Genomic DNA, 21,902 nt, shown 5'->3' with positions numbered 1-21,902 from the left:
CATAATGCCGGGGGTGAGTGTGGTTGACACGTTCCCCGTCGCCATAATGCCTGGGGGTGAGTGTGGTTAACACGTTCCCGTCGCCATAATGCCTGGGGGTGAGTGTGGTTGACACGTTCTCGCGCCTGGTCACGTTCCCCGTCGCCATAATGCCTGGGGGGGAGTGTGGTTGACACGTTCCGCCGCATGCCTGGGGGTGAGTGTGGTTACGTTCCCCGTCGCCATAATGCCTGGGGGTGAGTGTGGTTGACACGTTCCCCGTCGCCATAATGCCTGGGGGTGAGTGTGGTTAACACGTTCCCCGTCGCCATAATGCCTGGGGTGAGTGTGGTTGCACGTTCCCCGTCGCCATAATGCCTGGGGTGAGTGGTTACTGCGGGGTGAGTGGTTTGGTTGACGTTCCCGTCGCCATAATGCCTGGGGGTGAGTGTGGTTAACACGTTCCCCGTCGCCATAATGCCTGGGGGTGAGTGTGGTTGCACGTTCCCCGTCGCCATATGCCTGGGGGTGAGTGTGGTTCACGTTCCCCGTCATAATGCCTGGGGGTGGTGTGGTTAACACGTTCCCCGTCGCCATAATGCCTGGGGGGAGTGTGGTTAACACGTTCCGTCGCCATAATGCCTGGGGGTGAGTGTGGTTGACACGTTCCCCGTCGCCATAATGCCTGGGGGTGAGTGTGGTTAACGTTCCCCGTCGCCATAATGCCTGGGGGTGAGTGTGGTTGCACGTTCCCCGTCGCCATAATGCCTGGGGGTGAGTGTGGTTGACACGTTCCCCGTCGCCATAATGCCTGGGGGTGGTGTGGTTGACACGTTCCCCGTCGCCATAATGCCTGGGGGTGAGTGTGGTTGCACGTTCCCCGTCGCCATAATGCCTGGGGGTGAGTGTGGTTAACACGTTCCCCGTCGCCATAATGCCTGGGGGTGGTGTGGTTGACACGTTCCCCGTCGCCATAATGCCTGGGGGTGAGTATGGTTACGTTCCCCGTCGCCATAATGCCTGGGGGTGAGTGTGGTTAACGTTCCCCGTCGCCATAATGCCTGGGGGTGAGTGTGGTTAACACGTTCCCCGTCGCCATAATGCCTGGGGGTGAGTGTGGTGCTTACGTTCCCCGTCGCCATAATGCCTGGGGGTGAGTGTGGTTAACACGTTCCCCGTCGCCATAATGCCTGGGGGTGAGTGTGGTTAACACGTTCCCCGTCGCCATAATGCCTGGGGTGAGTGTGGTTAACACGTTCCCCGTCGCCATAACGCCTGGGGGTGAGTGTGGTTGCACGTTCCCCGTCGCCATATGCCTGGGGGTGAGTATGGTTAACGTTCCCGTCGCCAATGCCTGGGGGTGAGTGTGGTTGACGTTCCCGTCGCCATAATGCCTGGGGGGTGAGTGTGGTTAACACGTTCCCCGTCGCCATAATGCCTGGGGGGTGAGTGCGTGTGTTTGTCAATATTACGGATGTTGTGGTAATTTATGTCTGTAGACGTTACTGAAGGTTTTGTTGTTATTTATGTATTTATTATTATTGTTATTATTATTATTATTATTGTTATTATTATTATTATTATTATTATTATTATTATTATTATTATTATTATTATTATTATTATTATTATTATTATTATTATTATTATTGTTATTAATATATCGTGTTGTTGTTATATTTAAGTGTTATTATTATTATATCATACAATATTGTTATTATTTTATTATTACAACACGTTAGTCCAAAATTATACCTTCTGACAATACAAATTACAAATATAATAAACATGTACATACACTACTGGAAATTAAAACACATATATAACAGGTATCTTATTTGAAATTCAATTTAGTTGTGTAGGAGGATATTAATTACATAACTTGTCCGGCTGGCAGCGGTAACAGCTAGCTGCCAGCGCTTTATGGTGATCGTACGGCATCGCTATTCATTGGCCATTTAAAGCTCGGTTATTATAGAGATATTTAGATAATGCCCCGCGGTCTATGGTGGGATTATGGGCACAGTATTTAGTCAGTCAATTGTCGATTATTTTGTAGTTTTGTTTGCTTTTTGACGTGGGGGTGGTGGGGGTGGGTGGGAAAGTTATTACAGATCTCTCTCTCTCTCTCTCCTCTCTCTCTCACCACTCTCTCCCTCTCCTTTGAGGTGAGAGGTGTAAACCCCAGGGAGCATTATGTGAGAGACGGATTATGCTCCAGGAGGGTGTGAGAGGCTGAAATATTACTAGGGAGAGGAAAGGCTGGTGAGAGGGGAGAGGGAAGTGTGTTGAGAGGTGAGGGATGGGACTCTGGGAGAGAGAATTGTAGTGAGAGGTGAGGAGAAAGAAGAAGAGAAAAAACCTCTATTGGGAATCCGTCTTTGCATCTCCGAACAAGCGACTAAATTAGATACGTTCTCACATCTCCATTTCCCGTGTGGTTATAAAACTTAAGGTCCTTTGAGAATCGATCACTTTTTGTCGTAACTTAAATGAATCAGTTTCATGCGGACACATTGAGAATCAGTTACCTACCGGCACTTTGAGAATCCGTTACACACTTGGAGAATCAGCTACACACGGACACTTTGAGAATCAGCTACACATGGACACTTTGAGAATCAGCTACACATGGACAGATCAGAAAAGAATCAGTACACGGACACTTTGAGAATCAGCTACACACGGACACTTTGAGAATCAGCTACACACGGACACTTTGAGAATCAGCTACACATGGACACTTTGAGAATCCGCTACACACGGACACTTTGAGAATCAGTTACCTACCGCACTTTGAGAATCAGCTACACACGGACACTTTGAGAATCAGTTACCTACCGGCACTTTGAGAATCAGCTACACACGGACACATGAGAATAGCTACACACGGACACTTTAGTCAGCTACACGGACACTTTGAGATCAGCTACACATGGACACTTTGAGAATCCCTACACACGGACACTTTGAGAATCAGCTACATACGGACACTTTGAGAATCAGCTACATACGGACACTTTGAGGAATCAGCTACACATGGACACTTTGAGAATCAGCTACATGGACACTTTGAGAATCAGCTACACACGGACACTTTGAGAATCAGCTACATACGGACACTTTGAGAATTCAACTTAAGCTAATTAGTTAAGTTTGTTTCCCATCGTAAGTCCAGGAAGAAATTGATCGTAAGACTGACGAAGACTCCAGTAGTTCGTGTTGTCTGTTGGCAGGTCTAGTGTGGCGCCAGGAGGAGGAGGAGGAGGAGAGGAAGATCAGTTTGGCACACTGACAACTATAAACCCAGCCATCGTACCTTGGGAGGAGGAGGGAGGAAGAGAATGTGTAGAAGGGGGAGGAGGAGAAGATCAGGAAGAGAATGTGTAGAAGGGGGGAGGAGGAGGAGGAAGATCAGGAAGAGAATGTGTAGAAGGAGCAACTTCATTCACCATCAATATATTCCTTTATTATAATCCTTCACTGTTCTCACCCCGGCTGTAAACGGGGACCTTATTATACAGTCTGGGCAAGTGAAGACGGTCGAGTGCCGTGCCTGCCGACAGTACAGTATATCCCAGCCAAACACACACACACACACACACACACACACACACACACACACACACACACACACACACACACACACACACACACACACACACACACACACACAGACACACACATCTGTTTTCGTTTCAGTCAAATTTCCGTCGCAGTTTCAGTTCAGTTTCGCTCTCAGGATCAGGTTTAGTTGTGCAAAAGGTGGATGAAAAACAAACAAACGGATAAATGGATAAACAGACTGACAGACAGATTGACTGATACAAAAGTACCTCCAATATATTTTGTTTGGCGAGTTTATTATGATGACCACCCTGATGGCAATGCCGACAGCCGCGCCCAGAAGGTTGACCTACACGGGTAAATGTAATCTACTAATGGCCCTTAATGTGAGGGGGGGTCTCTTACCTCCTACACTACCTAATGTACTCTCTCTCTCTCTCTCTCTCTCTCTCTCTCTCTCTCTCTCTCTCTCTCTCCTTTCACTGCTTCATGTAGACTTGACAATAATTCAGGAGAAACTGAGGTCCATCTGAGTGAGTGGCTTAATGTGATAATAATTAGTGTGGGTTACGTGGCTGTACCTGTGTGACCCTGTGTGACCTGTGTGACCCTGTCCTCGTGTGTGAGACCCTGTGTCCTCGTGTGACCCTGTGTCCTCGTGTGACCCTGTGTCCTCGTGTGTGACCCTGTGTCCTCGTGTGACCCCTGTGTCCTCGTGTGTGACCCTGTGTCCTCCTTGTCCTCGTGTGACCCTGTGTCCTCGTGTGACCCTGTCGTGGTCTCGTAGCCCTGTGTCTCGTGTGGCCTATGTCCTGGTGTGTGACCCTGTGTCTCGTGGTGACCCTGCCGTTGTGACCTGTGTCCTCGTGTGTGACCCTGTGTGTCCTCGTGTGACCCTGTGTCCTCGTGTGACCCCTGTGTCCTCGTGTGACCCTGTGTGTCCTCGTGTGTGACCCTGTGTCTCGTGTGTGACCCTGTGTGTCCTCGTGTGTGACCCTGTGTCCTCGTGTGACCCTGTGTCCTCGTGTGACCCTGTGTCCTCGTGTGACCCTGTGTGTCCTCGTGTGTGACCCTGTCTCGTGTGTGACCCTGTGTCCTCGTGTGTGACCCTGTGTCTCGTGTGTGACCCTGTGTCTCGTGGGACCTGTGTGTCCTCGTGTGTGACCCTGTGTCCTCGTGTGTGACCCTGTGTCCTCGTGGGGACCCTGTGTTTGTGACCTGTGTGTCGTGTGTGACCCTGTGTCCTCGTGTGGCCCTGGCCTCGTGTGCCTTGTGTGTCCTCGTGTGACGCCTGCAGTCTCGTGTGTGACCCTGTGTCCTCGTGTGTGACCCTGTGTCCTCGTGTGTGACCCTGTGTCCTCGTGTGTGACCCTGTGTCTCGTGTGACCCTGTGTGTCCTCGTGTGTGACCCTGTAGTCTCGTGTGTGACCCTGTGTCTCGTGTGTGGTGTGACCCTGTGTGTCTCGTGTGTGACCCTGTGTGTCCTCGTGTGACTGTGTGTCCTCGTGTGTGACCTGTGTCCTCGTGTGTGACCCTGTGTGTCTCGTGTGTGACCCTGTGTCCTCGTGTGTGACCCCTGTGTCTCGTGTGACCCTCAGGTGCCCTCGTGTGTGACCCTGTGTCCTCGTGTGTGACCCTGTGTCTCGTGTGTGACCCTGTGTCCTCGTGTGACCCTGTGTCCTCGTGTGTGACCCTGTGTCCTCGTGTGTGACCCTGTGTCTCGTGTGACCCTGTGTGTGTCCTCGTGTGTGACCCTGTGTCTCGTGTGTGACCCTGTGTCCTCGTGTGTGACCCTGTGTCCTCGTGTGTGACCCTGTGTCCTCGTGTGTGACCCTGTGTCCTCGTGTGACCCTGTGTGTCCTCGTGTGTGACCCTGTGTCCTCGTGTGTGACCCTGTGTCGTGTGTGACCCTGTGTGTCCTCGTGTGTGACCCTGTGTGTCCTCGTGAGCCCTGTGTGTCCTCGTGTGTGACCCTGTGTCCTCGTGTGTGACCCTGTGTCTCGTGTGTGACCCTGTGTCTCGTGTGTGACCCTGTGTGTCCTCGTGTGTGACCCTGTGTGTCCTCGTGTGTGACCCTGTGTCCTCTGTGTGACCCTGTGTGTCCTCGTGTGTGACCCTGTCCTCGTGTGTGACCCTGTGTGTCCTCGTGTGTGACCTGTGTGTCTCGTGTGTGACCCTGTGTGTCCTCGTGTGTGACCCTGTGTCCTCGTGTGTGTCCGTCTGACGAATATTAAAATAATTTCTGTTTGTTGGTTATGTTTGTGTCAGTGTTTGTGTACATGAGTGTTTGTTTATTTATTTGGCAACACAAAAGTTAATTTACAATATTGGGTTTTCTCTCGAACAGTTAACTACACGTGGATGATTAATTAGTTCGCTCAGATAACAAATGGATGGCAGGGATACATTTTAACCGTGTATGATGTCTAGATGTTTATATATTTCCTGTGTCGAAATTATACATAGACACAGACACACACACATAGACACATAGACAGATACAGACAGATCGATTGAACATAGACACAGACAGACAGACAGACATACTGTAGACACAGACATAGAAGACACGGGCGCCAACACACACCATTAACTGAAGCTCAAAGGAGTATGGGAAGGAAGTGGAGAGAGAGGGAGGAGGAGGGAAGAAAGAGGGGGTGAGGAGAGAGAGAGAGAGAGAGAGAGAGAAAAGAGAGAGAGACATGGGAACAATAAAATAATGGTTAAAAATGAAGAGGATGAATTAGAGAAAAATTGAAAAAAGCACAAAAATAAGTTATAAACCAAATGACTTTCACCACCTTCCTTACAACACACCTGCCAGGGATTGAAATATTTTGGTCAACATTAGCGGTCAATACTTTCACCACCACGTCACTTTCTCTTCTCACTTTCACTTTCTTTCTATCGTTATTGGGGTCGATATATGCTGCAAGAGAATTTATTTTGGTATATTTTGTTTAAAGGTTCATATGAAGGATAGTATTGTTAATTTGGCCTTTAGACACATTATAAACATCTTCAGTACACACACACACACACACACACACACACACACACACACACACACACACACACACACACACACACACACACACACACACAACAGACGTCGTAACTATGTGTCTCAGCGTAAGATAGATTCTGCTACACTAAGGGTTGTGGGGGGAGGTGTAATTATCTTAGGAACATTTGAGACAGAGAAATCTTGATGGATCTCTCACAGCTGGGGGTCTTAATCTATTATGTGTGGGGAGATGAGGTAATATATCTAAGGTGTGTGTGTGATACAGAGAGAGGCACCACAATATAACCTTTACCTCCTCACAGTCTTACTCTCAACCTGACTATCTCCGGTTCGTGCTTCAGTGATGAACGGTACTATTATATCAGCTGTTGCCTGAGTATTACCTCTTGTTGCCTGAGTATTACCTCCTGTTGCCTGAGTATTACCTCCTGTTGCCTGAGTATTACCTCCTGTTGCCTGAGTATTGCCTCCTGTTCCCTGAGTATTACCTCCTGTTCTGAGTTTACCTCCTGTTCCTGATATTACCCTGTTGCCTCTTCTGTCCATCCCTGTTCCTAGTTCTCTGTCGTACCTCTGTTTAGACCTCTGTTCTAGTACCTCTGTTCTATTCTGTCTGTTCTGTGCCTGATATTACCCCTGTGCCTGAATTACCTTGTTGCTGAATATTACCTCCTGTTGCCTGAGTATTACCTCCTGTTGCCTGAGTATTACCTCCTGTTGCCTGAGTATTGCCTCCTGTTCCCTGAGTATTACCTCCTCCTGTCTGAAACTACTGTTATATTAGCTCCTGTTGCGTAAATATTGCCTTATGTTGCCTGAAACTATTATTATGTATCTTACTGTTGCCTGAAGCTTCCGTTATATCAATCCAATTACATATCAGAGAGAGAGAGAGAGAGAGAGAGAGAGAGAGAGTAGTAGTAGTAGTAGTTGTAAAGGGTGCACGCTCATGTGAATTATTTCTCACCCTAGGAAGATTAAATACAGGTTGTTGATGCCATTGAGAGAGAGAGTTGGAAGGTACATACATATTATATGTTATTCCAAGTTAGGCCAGATATTAGAGGTCAAACTAGTGCCCAACTTTTAATTTTGGTGACATTGCTTTTGTTGTTGTTGTTGTTGTTCTCTGTGTTATCGTTGTTGCCATATATGGTATAGAGACAGACAGACACACAGAAACATAGACAGACATACAGACACACACATACAAATACACAAAGACTGACACATAAATACATAGACAGACTGAGACAGAGAGCGAGGTAGAAAGACAGACACAGACAGTCGCTGGTGTCTGAGAAGGTATAAATCTTCTATCTCCTTGTATATATATATGTGCGTGTCTGTGGTGTACATCTGTGTCCGTGTGTACAGTATATGTTTCTGTCTGTGTGTACATGTGTGTCTCTGGAGGTAAACAGCATAATATAAATGTGTACATCTGGCGTGTCTTGGTGTACACTGCATTGTGTGTGCGTGTACATACATGTACGTGTATATGTGTGTGTATTTGCACGTACGTTTGTAGTTGTATACACCATTCGGCAATTCTTAACCACTGGATATGTATATGTGAACGTGTATGTATGGTATGTGTGCGCGTGTATGTATGTGTGCGCGTGTATGTGTATGTGTGCGCGTGTATGTGTATGTGTGCGCGTGTATGTGTATGTGTGCGCGTGTATGTGTATGTGTGCGCGTGTATGTGTATGTGTGCGCGTGTATGTATGTGTGCGCGTGTGCTTATGTGACGTCCTCTATTCCGAGTGACCGCCAAGTCGTAGTAGTAGTAGTTATATGAAAGCATGTGTGCGTGTGCGCGTTTATCTATGTGTGTATGTATGTGTGTGCGCAGGTGTATGTATGCGTGTGTTGGTGTGTGGGTAATGTATGTACGAATATTTGCGTGTATGCGCGTTTATGTGGGTGTGTGTATCTGTATTACGTGTGTGTGTGTGTGTGTGTGTGTGTGTGTGTGTGTATCATCAAATACGAGGGTAAATCACCTCGTTACCAGGACAACGGTGTGTTCACCCACGCGTGTATCCTGTACTTACTGTGTGTGTGTGTGTGTGTGTGTGTGTACGTGCGTGTATGTGTGTATATGTACTCAACTTACGCCTGTATTAAGCAACATCTCTAGCATGAGGTCGTCGGCACGAGTGTTAAACTAATGAGTACTGAGGTACACCGCAGTACAGTACTTAACGGGGTGGTGTGGCGGTAAAATTAACTACTTTTAATATTATAAAATAATTTTATTGAAATTAGTTAATTTTACCGCCACACCGCCCCGTACTGCGGTGTCCCTCAGGACTCATTTAGTTTAACACTCGGGTTGAAACACGACGAACCATCAAGGGAAGATGTTGCTTAATAATATGGGCGTGTGTGTGTGTGTGTGTGATAGGGAGTGATAAAGGGGTGAATCAAATGGTTGTGGCACAGTCCCAGGATCACGGCTAGAGAGAGAGAGAGAGAGAGAGAGAGAGAGAGAGAGAGAGAGAGAGAGAAGAGAGAGAGTTACCAACCAACCAACCAAGTTCGTCCCGGAAATCTGTTTACAGCTCGTATAACAAAATAAATTTTCCTCCACATCTTCCCACTAACTATGTAACTACTCAGATAACCAGCCAACCAGACAGCCAACCAGACAGCCAACCAGACAACCAGCCAGACAGCCAGCCAGACAGCCAGACAGACAGCCAGACATCTTAACATATAATTCCCATTCATTGATAGACAGAGACAGACGCGATAGTTGCCAATTACTCACCATGTACGACACTCATTATCATGGACTTAGGTGTACAACAATAATGGTAGACGGCACGAAGGTCCGTCAACACAACATACGCGCCGTAGATAACAACAGCTTATCGACAAGCGTGCGTCGAGGTCCACCAATTCCCTGAACTAGGGAGAAATGACAAAAAATGAGAGAGAGAGAGAGAGAGAGAGAGAGAGAGAGAGAGAGAGTAAACACAAGATAACAGGGAATAAATCTTGAAGATAAATCACATGAAAGTTGTAAGTAAAAGCGATGATCTATCTCTGTCGGTCGCCATTAAGCGAGTTCTCGTCCACCGACATCCTTCGTCTGGCAGGAGTGAGGGAGAGAGAGAGAGAGAGAGCGTGTGTGTGTGTGTGTGTGGCGCCAAATTTCAGAATATATCTAAGACTCCATCATGAGCTTAGGAGTGAGTGGCCTGGAGGGAGGGAGGCAGGGAGGGAAGTAGGGAGGAGGCAGGGAGAGGAAGGAAACTAGGGTGGGGTTTTTAGTCAATGTCAAGTAGTGATATACAATGATCCTGCGTTGTATCTTTTAACTCTCATTAACTTGTAACACCTTACCTGTAATTATATCACTAACTCTACCTGTAATTATACTAGTACATGTGCCTCTAATTATATTAGTACTGTACCTGTACTTATTTCTGTACCTGTACTTTGATATATATGAGTACTTGTACCTGGTCTCATAAAGGTCTTTGATGGTACCTGTAGCTGTATGTAATATTGATCATTTTATGCTGACTCAATAGCATGGCATTTATATATATCGTCTATTGGGTGAGGAAAGGGGTGGCCCATGATGAGAGAGAGAGAGAGAGAGTAGGAACCAGTTCAATCAATTATCTTCATGTAGAATTCACTCGATACCAGAGAAGGTCATTCAACACCGGGCCGGATCCTCTGTTAACCGGACCCTCACCTTTTATCACGACTGGACCGGACCTGTCTGGTCATTTAATACGGGTACGGGGGAGGGAGGAAAGGTTGGTGGAGGTCTGGCTTTGCTTTCTACTGTTGCTGAGGAGAGAGAGAGAGAGAGAGAGAGAGAGAGAGAGAGAAAATATTGACTAATCTGCCTTTTATAAGAACTTGTTTGGTCATACATGATAGTAAAGACCCTCAACCAGCCAATCATGGAACTCTGTCTCACTCTGGTCAATACTTTGGAGTAGTGTGGTGGTGATGGTGAGGTAGTGTGGTGGTGGTGATGGTGGTGAGTGTGGTGGTGATGGTGAGGTAGTGTGTGGTGGTGATGGTGAGGTAGTGTGGTGGTGATGGTGGTGTGGTGTGGTGGTGATGGTGAGGAGTAGTGTGGGTGGTGATGGTGAGGTAGTGTGGTGGTGATGGTGAGGGTATTGGTGTGGTGGTGATGGTGAGGTAGTGTGGTGGTGATGGTGATGGTAGTGTGGGTGGTGATGGTGAGGTAGTGTGGTGGTGATGGTGAGGTAGTGTGGTGGTGATGGTGAGGTAGTGTGGTGGTGATGGTGAGGTGGTGGGGTGGTTATTAATAATCCTCTATAATTACTTTTATAATCCGATATATTTATTATGGTCTGTCTTTCTGTCTGTCTGTCTGTCTGTCCGTCTGTCTTTCTGTCTGTCTGTCTGTCTGTTAGTTTGTCTGTCTGTCTATCCGTCTGTTTGTCTGTTTGCCTGTCTGTCTGTCTGTCTGTCTATCTACCTGTTTGTCTGTCTGTCTGTCTCCGTCTGTTCTATCTACCTACGTGTCTGTCTGTCTGTCTGTCCGTCTGTCTCTTCTACCGACGTGTCTGTCTGTCTGTGCCCGTCTGTCTATCTACCTACGTGTGTCTGTCTGTCTGTCTGTGAGGTTTGATTTGGGAACGCGTGAGAATATCCTTCATTCAAGGTCACTGTGGTGGTGTGTGTGTGTGTGTGTGTGTGTGTATGTGTGTGTGTGTGTGTGTGTGTGTGTGTGTGTGTGTGTGTGTGTGTGTGTGTGTGTGTGTGTGTGTGTGTGTGGTGTAGTGGTAGTGGTGGGGTGTGATGGTCGTCGTCTGCATGCTTCTAGTAGTGGTGGTGGTGGGTGTGGCACTGGTAGGAGGGAGGGGGGGTGGGAGCAGGGAGGGACTGGAGGGAGGGATAGGAGGAGGAGGAGGAGAGGGTGTGACACAAGGGGGGATGGATAACGAGAGAGAGAGAGAGAGAGAAGATAACATGCTTTCAAATCGTTCATGGCAGGTAACTCGTGCGCTTAATTAAACTGATAGCTAAATGTCAGGTATAAATTCCCTTACTTCTTTTAATCCGTCAATATCTCGTACAGGTGAAACATTAGCGTAAAGTGACGTAGTAATAATAATAATAATAATAACAATAATAATAATAATAATAATATATTTCTACACACGAGATCCCAGTACATACAACAAACTTTTAATCGACAAACAGACAACAACAGACAACAACAGACAACAACAGACAACAACAAGACATCAACAGACAACAACAGACAACAACAGTCACTTAACCTCCACAGACACTCTATACGGATTACTTAAAAAGGTGTGTAGAAAGTGCTATCCCACTCGAGGCTTTAATAAGGGCGTGCAGCAATATGACCTCTACTGTATAATGACCTTTGACCCTAACGTACCCTTGTTTCCTCTTCCTCTTTCATTTTCTCTTTTAATTAATATTTCTTTCTTTCTCTCGCTCTCCTAGCAACGGCTGCAAAGGAAAGTCTCCTAGAAACGGTCTACCTAGGTAAGGTCTCCTAGGTTTGGTCTCGCTCGGGAAGGTCTCCCAGGAATTAATTAACTAGGGAAGGTCTCCTAAGAACGATCGAGCTAGGGAAGGTCTCCTAGGCATGGTCTAGTGCATGTCGGGGTCTCCTAGGTATGGTCTAGCAATGCGGGGTCTCCTAGGTACGGTCTAGCTAGGGAAGGTCTCCTAGGAACAGTCTAGCACCAGAGTTTTGCCGGGGAGCATGTAAACAGAGAACAGCTGACTGCCCTATTGATCTGGCGCGTCGTGTGTGTGTGTGTGTGTGTACTGATTCAGTCTCTCCCACATACACACACACACACTACACACACACACACCTACCTACACACACACACACACACACACACACACACACACACACACACACACACACCTACCTACACATACACACACACACACACCTACTTACACACACACACACACACACACACACACACACACACACTGCTGCAACTTGTCCCTACAGGTGCTGACATATACTCACATGCATAATGATACACACCTTGGCGCCTGACTGTACACAGGACTATACAATAACAAAGCTTCCTCCCACAGAAACTAACCTAACCTTAACCCCAGTTTGTTTATCATTAAAGATTCTTTTAATGTCCAATACATCTCATTACTTAAAACACTCTTAACATTCTTGTCATAAACACATAATGCACTCTTGATCACTTATAATACACTTAGCATACACTTGTCATTACTTAACACACACCTGTGATTACTTAACACACACCTGTCAGCACTCAGCACACACCTGTCATCAGAACACTTTAACACAAACACAAACAGTTGGATTCATTAAAACAATTTCACTGTCCTTGAATATTATATTGTAGAGAGGTGTATGATGTGAGAGGGAGGGAGGGTGAGGGGGGGGGGGGGGGGGGGGGGGGGGAGGGGAGAGAGGGAGGGAGGGTGAGAGTGGGGGAGGAAAGGGAGGGAGGGTGAGGGGAGAAAGGAGGGAGGGTGAGAGTGGGGGAGAGTGAAAGGGAGGGAGGCAGGAAGGAATGTAAACGGGGGGGTAGAGGAGAGAGAAGGAATGTGAGAGGAAGAGAGAAAGAAAAGAGAGGGCGGGAGGGGGGGTACCTACAGTACAGTACATTGTCGTGTTCAACAAAATTATTCACTATTACCCAACCTAGTTTGGCCGTCACGAGAAGAGGAAATAAATAATGCAAAATAATGCTAATCCACAGCTGACTCCTAAGGTCAATCATCCCTTACTATAGAACTGCAATACTGAACCTTATCGCAAGCATGAAATTGAGCTCTGTTGCATGCGGAGGTTAGTAATTGATATGCAGAACGAGTGTCTGTCATTTTATAACGCTTTATTTTGTTCTGCTGGGAAATAGATTAGCTGGTGGTGAAAAAATACACGTCATAGAAAATGGATAATTCAGATTTAACAAGAATTCCTAAATTAAGTAAAATTAGATCTTGAATTAGATTTTTTGGTAGACTTATACTTTGTTTGAGATTTTTTTAAAGATGAATTGTAAGCGTCTCTCTCTCTCTCTCTCTCTCTCTCTCTCTCTCTTCTTCTTCTTCTCTCTCTCTCTCCCACACACGTACACACACACTCAATTCCTATCTCTTCTCCCCTTTCCCTCACGTCCACTCTCCCCACCTCCCTTTTCCCTCGTTGGTTGAATTAGCTCAGTTTCCCCATCACTGTTGACCACGAGTAGAGAAAATGTGGCCAGGTCGTTTACTTTACAACGACAGCACCAGAAGTTGTATTTTACTGTGTTAAAACCATTTCATTTAGTTCTCTGAGTTTATGTTGGTCTGTGAGGGTCTGTGGCAGTGTGTGTTGGTCTGTATTGGTCTGTGTGTACGCCAGGTGTAAGTACATAACGACATACAGATACACACGGATTCATATATGCGTACATACTTCCATAATGTGTAAATATTTGCCAGATACATCTAGATACGTCCTCACATCACCAGTTAAGAAGAAATTTTCAACTTAGGAACCTTCGAGACTTCATCTTTGTGTCGTAGCTTGAGATACGAGCAAAAATATTCTTCACAGACCTTGACCAACCCGGCTCCCTAAAGACAGGTATATATATTTCACCGGTCGGAACTGCCCACACCTGCTCCACCTAGTTTATGTCTGTACGAACCAAACAAAAAATGCATGGCTGTTCATATACCTACATGCAGCTGTTCATATCCACACACAGCTGTTCATATCCACACACAGCTGTTCATATCCACACACAGCTGTTCATACCCGCTTACAGCTGTTCTAAACTGTCGATAATTCCCTCCAAACTTTAGATGTGAATCATGCCTACACTTAGGTAATGTTTTCGTGATATATGAGGTGATTAGCTCAATCTGGGGTCAGGTTAGGTGAGGTTAGGTCAATTTTGCTGGGTTTAGCTGTATGTTCATCTCGATTTCTGATGTTTCTACCTTTTAGGTAGATTTAGCTTAGTGTTAGCTGTACAATTATTGGCCACACGAAGAAAAGGAAACATAGCTTGAGGATAAAGCTACCAATCTAATCGTTTATCTGGACTTAGCTTTATACACAACCTGGGCTACAACACCCACATAGCTTTCTCCCTGGACTCTGATGACCGACTAGATCCACCGTGAAAAAAATCTAGCTTTGGTAGTCAATACGTAGGTGTAGGCTTAACCCCGAACTTTCACATATATAGCTTTGTAGGTTAACTTAGCTGTGAATGTGGAGTGGCCTCGTTGGAATTTAGCTTTGACGTTAGCTGTACATTTAACACCCTCCCCAAACAGATAGCTACTTAACCTAACCTTAGCTCCATGATCACATAATCCTACGATGGAAAAATCTAACTTCCACACAAATTTAGCTTTTGAAGTCATTATTTAGCTGCATATCCTAATAACACTACAGATCCTCGCCTCCCTAGCCTTACTACGAACTTAACTTTCACCTCAGCTATACGCTACAATAAATAACAATGCAATCTAGCTTCTGTGCCGCTGGGAACTTAGCTATCTGCATGCTTCAATAGCCCGCAACAAGAGAAGGTGCCAGATGTGTCAGGTGAAGTCACTAGAGGAGCAGGTGCCATGAGTGCCACATGAAGTGAACTATTAGATCTGTGACCAGACCGTATACAGGTAGTTATGACCTGTACGTTTGTCGTGAATCATACAGGTATTAACTCTATTATTATTATTATTATTATTATTATTATTATTATTATTATTGTTGTTGTATTTTTTTTATTATTATTTTTTTATTATTATTTTATTGTTGTTGCTATTATTATTAATTATTATTATTCCCATCGTATTAAATAACAATCACTAAACCAGAACCAACTCGTTATAAAAAGGCAAACGAGTTTACCAACAACAGGCATGACAGGTGAGGCGTGGCTATCACCTGTCTGTGATCACGCGACGGGCAGGTGGGTAGATAGACAGGTAGATAGGTAAACAAGTAGACAGGCAGGTAGATAGGTAGACAGGTAGACAGAAAGACAGGTAAACATGTGGATAGGTAGACAGGGAAAGAGACAGACAGGTGGATAGGTAGACAGGTAGACAGAAAGACAGGTGGATAGGTAGACAGGTAGACAGAAAGACAGGTGGATAGGGAGACAGGTAAAGAGATAGACAAGTGGATGTAGACAGGTGGATAGGTAGACAGGTAGACAGGTGGATAGGTAGACAAGTAAAGAGACAGACAGGGAGACAGATGGGTAGGTAGAGAGATAGGCAGGTAAACAGGAGGATAAGCAGGTAGAAAGACAGGTAGACAGATCCATGTGAAGTGACAGGTGATCAATGGCCTTTAGGTAGTTAGTAAGTTTGAGCTTAAAGGTATTGGGAAGGTGACAAGTTGGCGGTATAATGCGAAGAAGCTTAAATATTTCAGCTTAGATTCTCTGTGGTGATAATATAGCAGCGTAAATATGAAGAAGCTTTTCAGTATCAGCTTAGAGGACACATACGAACGTCTAAACATCAATAAACTTACCATTTTCAGCTTAAAGATAATTTAGAGAAGACATAGCGGCCTAAATGTCAATAAGCTTACCAATATCAGCTTAGAGGCGACATGCGAGTCTAAATATCAATAAGCTTACCATTTTCAGCTTAGAGTCACCTTGGTGGTGTAATAGTATGGTGATGGTGTGAGTCACATATTTCAGAAGCTCAGCAGCTGAAATTGTCTGTAAAGGAATGTTGGTGTTTGTGAAGCTTTATTGGCTGAAGGTGACACATGACACACACACATACACGTACGTACATGCGTGAAGATACATACAGACCCACACGCGTACAGACATAGATTTACACACGTACAATGAAAGACAAAAGTCGTGTCGTGAAATTTGGTGAAAACATACGCCGCAGAGCTAAACTTTTGGGCCGCTCCGCCTTGTGGCTCTCATAATGCTTCACGAGTTATATTTAATGTTGGGACAAAACCGCGACACGACTTTTGTCTTTGATTGAACACATACACGTATACATGAGGGCAGATACACACACACACGGTCAGCCCATAAGACATTTAATACCATGATATTATACGGAATTATAGCAATTGTGAACAACCCTTATCGTAATGGTCCCTAATACCTGTGTATGATTGTATTGTGTATTTCTGTATAGTGTATGTATGTATGTATGCATATAGTGTATGACTATAGCGTATGACTGTGTATTATTCTAGTGTATGAGTGTATAGTGTGTGTGTATAGTATGAGTGCATTGTGTATGTCTGTATTTTGTATGTATGTACTGTATGTATGTATATAGTGTATGACTGTATTGTGTATGTATATAGTGTATAGCGTATGACTGTGTATGCGTGTAGTGTATGAGTGTATAGTGTATGACAACCAGACAGGACATAAGCACTAGTTTAAAAGGTGAGCAAAAGAAAGAAAATACAGCAAACATGAAGCACGTGTACACAAAGCCACACGCACACAGCTCACGCAAACGATTGAATTCACGCACATATATACATACCCACACACTGTTGTGCACACAGACATGGGGAGCCACACACACACACACACACACATACATTTACAGCTGCAGGCAATTCCACTAGAGAGAGAGAGAGAGAGAGAGAGAGAGAGAGAGAGAGGTAATATTCTAGAGGAATGTGACAGACACGCCGAATATTAAACCCTGAAATATAACACTGTATTTCAATCTGTTATTACATACATACATACATACATACATACATACATACATACATACATACAACTATAATAACAACAATAACAATGAAATATTAAACTTCACATTTAAATAAATCATAACTAATCCATTTAAATTCTCAACAAATCACCCTCTTTTTTTTCCCAGGTAATTAATGTCCCTTTATACAATGGTCTGGATTCTCCTTGGAAAAATAACAACCCTGGGATAGATAATAATTAGATAGATCGATGACCCGGTGAGATGGGATTAGTTATAAAGGTTTTGTCCCATTAATAATGGTGTTTGGGGTTAGGGGAGAGGGAGGTGTGAGGGGTGAGGTAGGGAGGTGGGGGTGAGGGAGGTAGGGAGAGGTGGGGGGGTGAGAGGGGAGGTAGGGAGAGGTGGGGGTGAGGGGAGGTGGAGGGGTGAGAGGGAGGTGGGAGAGGTGGGGGTGAGGGAGGTGGGGAGAGGTGGGGGTGAGGGAGGGAGGTAGGGAGGGTGGGGGTGAGAGGGAGGTAGGGAGAGGTGGGGGTGAGAGGAAGGTAGGGAGGTGTGAGGGGTCAGAGGGGAGGTAGGGAGGTGAGGGGTGAGAGGGAGGTAGGGAGAGGTGAGGGGTGAGAGGTAGGGAGGTGAGTGGTGAGAGGGAGGGTAGGGAGGTGAGTGGTGAGAGGGAGGTAGGGAGAGGTGAGGAATGAGGAGGGAGGTAGGGAGAGGTGAGGAATGAGAGGGAGGTAGGGAGGTGAGGGTGAGAGGAGGTGGTTAGATGTGGAGGGGTGAGGGAGGGGTAGGAGAGGTGAGAGGGAGGGTAGTTAGATGTGAGGGGGTGAGAGGGAGGTAGGGAGGTGAGGGGTGAGAGGGAGGTAGGGAGGAGGGTGGAGTGGTGAGGAGGGAGGTAGGGGAGGTGAGGGGGTGAGAGGGAGGTAGGGAGGGGTGAGTGGTGAGAGGGAGGTAGGGGAGAGGTGGGGGGTGAGAGGAGGTAGGGGAGAGGTGGGGGTGAGAGGGAGGGGGGGAGAGGTGAGAATGAGAGGGAGGTAGGGAGAGGTGAGGGTGAGAGGGAGGTAGTTAGATGTGAGGGGTGAGAGGGAGGTAGGGAGGTGAGGGGGGTGTGAGAGGGAGGTAGGGAGAGGTGGGGGGTGGGGAGGTAGGGAGGAAGGTGAGGGGTGTGAGAGGGAGGTAGGGAGAGGTGGGGTCAGAGGGAGGTAGGGGAGAGGTGAGGGTGAGAGGAGGTAGGGAGAGGTGAGGGGTGAGGAGGGAGGTAGGGGAGGTGAGGGGTCAGAGGGAGGTAGGGAGGGTGGGGGTGAGGAGGGGTAGGGAGGTGAGGGGTGAGAGGGAGGTAGGGAGGAGGTGAGGGGTGAGAGGGAGGTAGGGAGGTGAGGGGTGAGAGAGGGAGGTAGGGAGGTGAGTGGTGAGAGGAGGTAGGAGAGGTGAGGAATGAGGGAGGTAGGAGGGTGAGGAATGAGAGGGAGGTAGGGAGAGGTGAGGAGTGAGAGGAGGTAGTTAGATGTGAGGGGTGGAGAGGGAGGTAGGGAGAGGTGAGGGGTGAGAGGGAGGTAGGGGAGGGAGGTGAGTGGTGAGAGGAGGTGAGGGGAGGTGAGGGGTGAGAGGGAGGTAGGGAGAGGTGGAGTGGGTGAGGGGTAGGGAGGAGGTGGGGGGTGAGAGGGAGGTAGGGAGGGTGGGGGTGAGAGGGAGGTAGGGAGAGGTGAGGAATGAGAGGAGTAGGGGAGGGTGAGGGGTGAGAGGGAGGTAGTTAGATGTGAGGGGGTGAGAGGGAGGTAGGGAGGGTGAGGGGTGAGAGGGAGGTAGGGGAGGTGGGGGTGAGAGGGGGTAGGGAGAGGTGAGGATGAGAGGGAGATAGGGAGAGGTGAGGGGTGAGAGGGAGGTAGTTAGATGTGAGGGGTGAGAGGAAAGGGAAATTGAAGTGGTATGAGGAGGGTGAGAGGGGGAGAGGAGTAGCGGGGGTGAAGTGAGAGGAGGGAGTAAAGGGAAGGGGGAGGGGGGAGTTAGGGAAAGGAGAAAGAGAAGCCTAATTGAAAATCTGGTTTCATAATTTTCAAAGGGGGGGGGGGGGGGAGAGGAGAGAGAGAGAGAGAGATAACACACCACGTAATAGCTTACCTCAATAACATAACACTTAAGCATCATGAACTGTTATTATTGAAGGAGTTAATAACATAGTGGACGTCCTCATGATCTCGGTGCTGGTCACACTCACCAACACACGGGCACATCCACAACAAGTGGCGGAAGAAACATGAAAACAAAACAAATAAAAACATAAACTAAAAAATAGGAAAACAAAACGTTTCTGTAATATTAATTTGTTTTGTTATTGTTTTTGTTGTTATTCTGTTATTATTGTTGCCGTTATTTGTATTATTATTGGTATTATTATTATCATTATTATTATTATTATTATTATTATTATTATTATTATTATTATTATTATTATTATTATTATTATTATCTTTGTTTACTTGTTTATGAGTTTATTTATTTGTTTTTCTGTTGTCACTCAAGTGGGACGTTTGGGGGGTGTGCCAGGGTGTGTCAGGGTGTGCCAGGGTGTGTCAGAGTGTGTCAGGGTGTGTCAGGGTGTGCAGGGTGTGCAGGGTGTGTCAGGGTGTGTCAGGGTGTGTCAGGGTGTGTCAGGGTCAGGGTGTGCCAGGGTGTGCCAGGGTGTCAGGGTGTGTCAGGGTGTGCCAGGGTGTGTCAGAGTGTGTCAGGTGTGTCAGGGGTGTCAGGGTGTGTCAGGCAGGGTGTGCCAGGGTGTGTCAGGGTGTGCCAGGGTGTGTCAGAGTGTGTCAGGGTGTGCAGGGTGTGTCAGGTGTGCCAGGGTGTGTCAGAGTGTGTCAGGGTGTGTCAGGGTGTGTCAGGGTGTGCCAGGGTGTGTCAGAGTGTGTCAGGGTGTGCCAGGGTGCCAGGGTGTGTCAGGGTGTGTCAGGTAGAAGTTGGTAACACTGCTGGTAAGAGATGCTCGTAAAGTAAAGATTCGTTACACTGATGTTCTAAACACTTCAAAGAAAACGGAGTACACATGTAAACACAAACACCTCAAAGAAAACGGGAGACTTGGACTTGCTGGTGTCTATCGGGACATTAACTAGTGATATCTTCCCGATAATTGGCGTTAACGATGGCGAGCTGGTGCAGTCCCCCGTGAGGTGCTGGAGGAGAGAGGAAGGAAGTGTAAGAGAGGGAGAGGGAAGAGAGTGAGAGAGGGTGAGGGAAGGAAGAGCGATGAGGGATGAAAAGGAGAGAGAGAAAGAGCAGTTGTATTAGTGAAGTGTGGATCGTTTTGTCCGTAGAGTTAATGTCATTATATACTATGCGTGTTGTGGTTGAATGTGGGTGCGCCAAGTCCGTAGACTTGCTTGTGTGTAATATCGTGTTAAAGAGGCACAATTTGCTCCTATAATGTCTGTAAGAGAGAGAGACCCATCATATTTTAATTTATATACAACTTTACCTGTACCACCTCACCTAGGATTAATTAACACCTTATAATATAAAACTTTTAAGAAAACTCTGAATTAATCCTTTTAAGAGAGTTTAATGGGAAGGAAATATTAATCTGGTTCGTAAATCGACTCGTTTCTCCGCCTGGCGTAGAATGTTTTGCCTGGCGATAAAATGGTTTGATTTAATCAGATTTGAATATGATAATCAATGAATTGTGGAACTTCTGATGGTCTGGTAGTTGTGGTGATAGTGGTAGTGGTGATGATGGTAGTTGGTAGTGGTAGTTGGTGGTGGTAGTAGGAGTTGGTGGTGGTAGTAGTGGTAGTTGGTGGTGGTAGTGGTAGTTGGGGGTGGGAGTGTTAGTGGTGGTGATAGTGGGAGTTGGTGGTGATAGTGTAAGTGGTGGTGATAGTGTAAGTGGTGATGATAGTGGTAGTTGGTGGTGGTAGTGGTATTTGGTGGTAGTGGTGGTTGGTGAGGTGGTGGTGGTGATGAGTGGTGGTTGGTGGTGATAGTGTAAGTGGTGGTGATAGTGGTAGTTGGTGGTGGGGTGTTGAGTGGTGGTGATGGTGGTGGTTGGTGGTGGGGTGTTGTTAGTGTGGGTGGTGATAGTGGTGGTTGGTTTGTGATGAGTGGTGGTTGGTGGTGTTGGTGGTGTTGGTGGTGGTGAGGTGGTGGTTGGTGAGGTGGTGGTGGTGATAGTGGTAGTTGGTTGGTGATAGTGTGAAATTAATTGGTGATGAGGAAGGTGGTAGTTGGTGGTGGTGGTATTTGGTGGTGGTAGTGGTAGTTGGTGGTGGTGGTGGTGATAGTGGTAGTTGGTGGTGATGGTGTAAGTGGTGGTGATAGTGGTGGTTGGTGGTGGTAGTGGTGTTGGTGGCGTGGTGGTAGTTGGTGGTGGTGTGGTGATGGTGGTGGTTGGTTGTAGTGATAGCTGTAGTTGGTGGTGATGATAGTGGTGGTGGTAGACATAGTATTGATGATAGTTCTGGTGGTAGTGTTGGTGGTGGGTGGCAGTCGCTCTGTCTGTCTGTCTGCAGTGTGGTAGTGCGGTATTGCTCCACCCTCCTCCTCCCACCCCTTCCTACCTTCCCCCTCCCTCCTCCCACCTTGCCCCCTCCCTCCTCCCTCCCCCTCCTCC

The 21,902-nt window shown here is 46.8% G+C and overlaps 1 protein-coding gene across 4 annotated transcripts in view; it reads left to right on the top strand.

Annotated features, from left to right (window-relative positions):
- LOC121858610 (uncharacterized protein CG3556-like) overlaps positions 1-21,902 on the top strand; it is a 90,325-nt gene that overhangs the window by 5,369 nt on the left and 63,054 nt on the right. The window contains exon 2 of one of the 4 annotated variants that reach the window (XM_042355125.1): positions 12,056-12,097. The exons of the other annotated variants lie outside the window; for them this stretch is intronic. The gene's annotated coding sequence lies outside the window, so the exon portion shown is untranslated. The remainder of the gene's footprint in view (positions 1-12,055; positions 12,098-21,902) is intronic. 4 annotated transcript variants of the gene reach the window in all.

Source organism: Homarus americanus, unplaced genomic scaffold (genome assembly GCF_018991925.1).
Source record: "Homarus americanus isolate GMGI-L3 unplaced genomic scaffold, GMGI_Hamer_2.0 scaffold74, whole genome shotgun sequence".
NCBI classification, from domain to species: domain Eukaryota; kingdom Metazoa; phylum Arthropoda; class Malacostraca; order Decapoda; family Nephropidae; genus Homarus; species Homarus americanus.
Note: the sequence above shows the minus strand (reverse complement) of the source record. Positions and strands in the feature narration are given on the sequence as shown.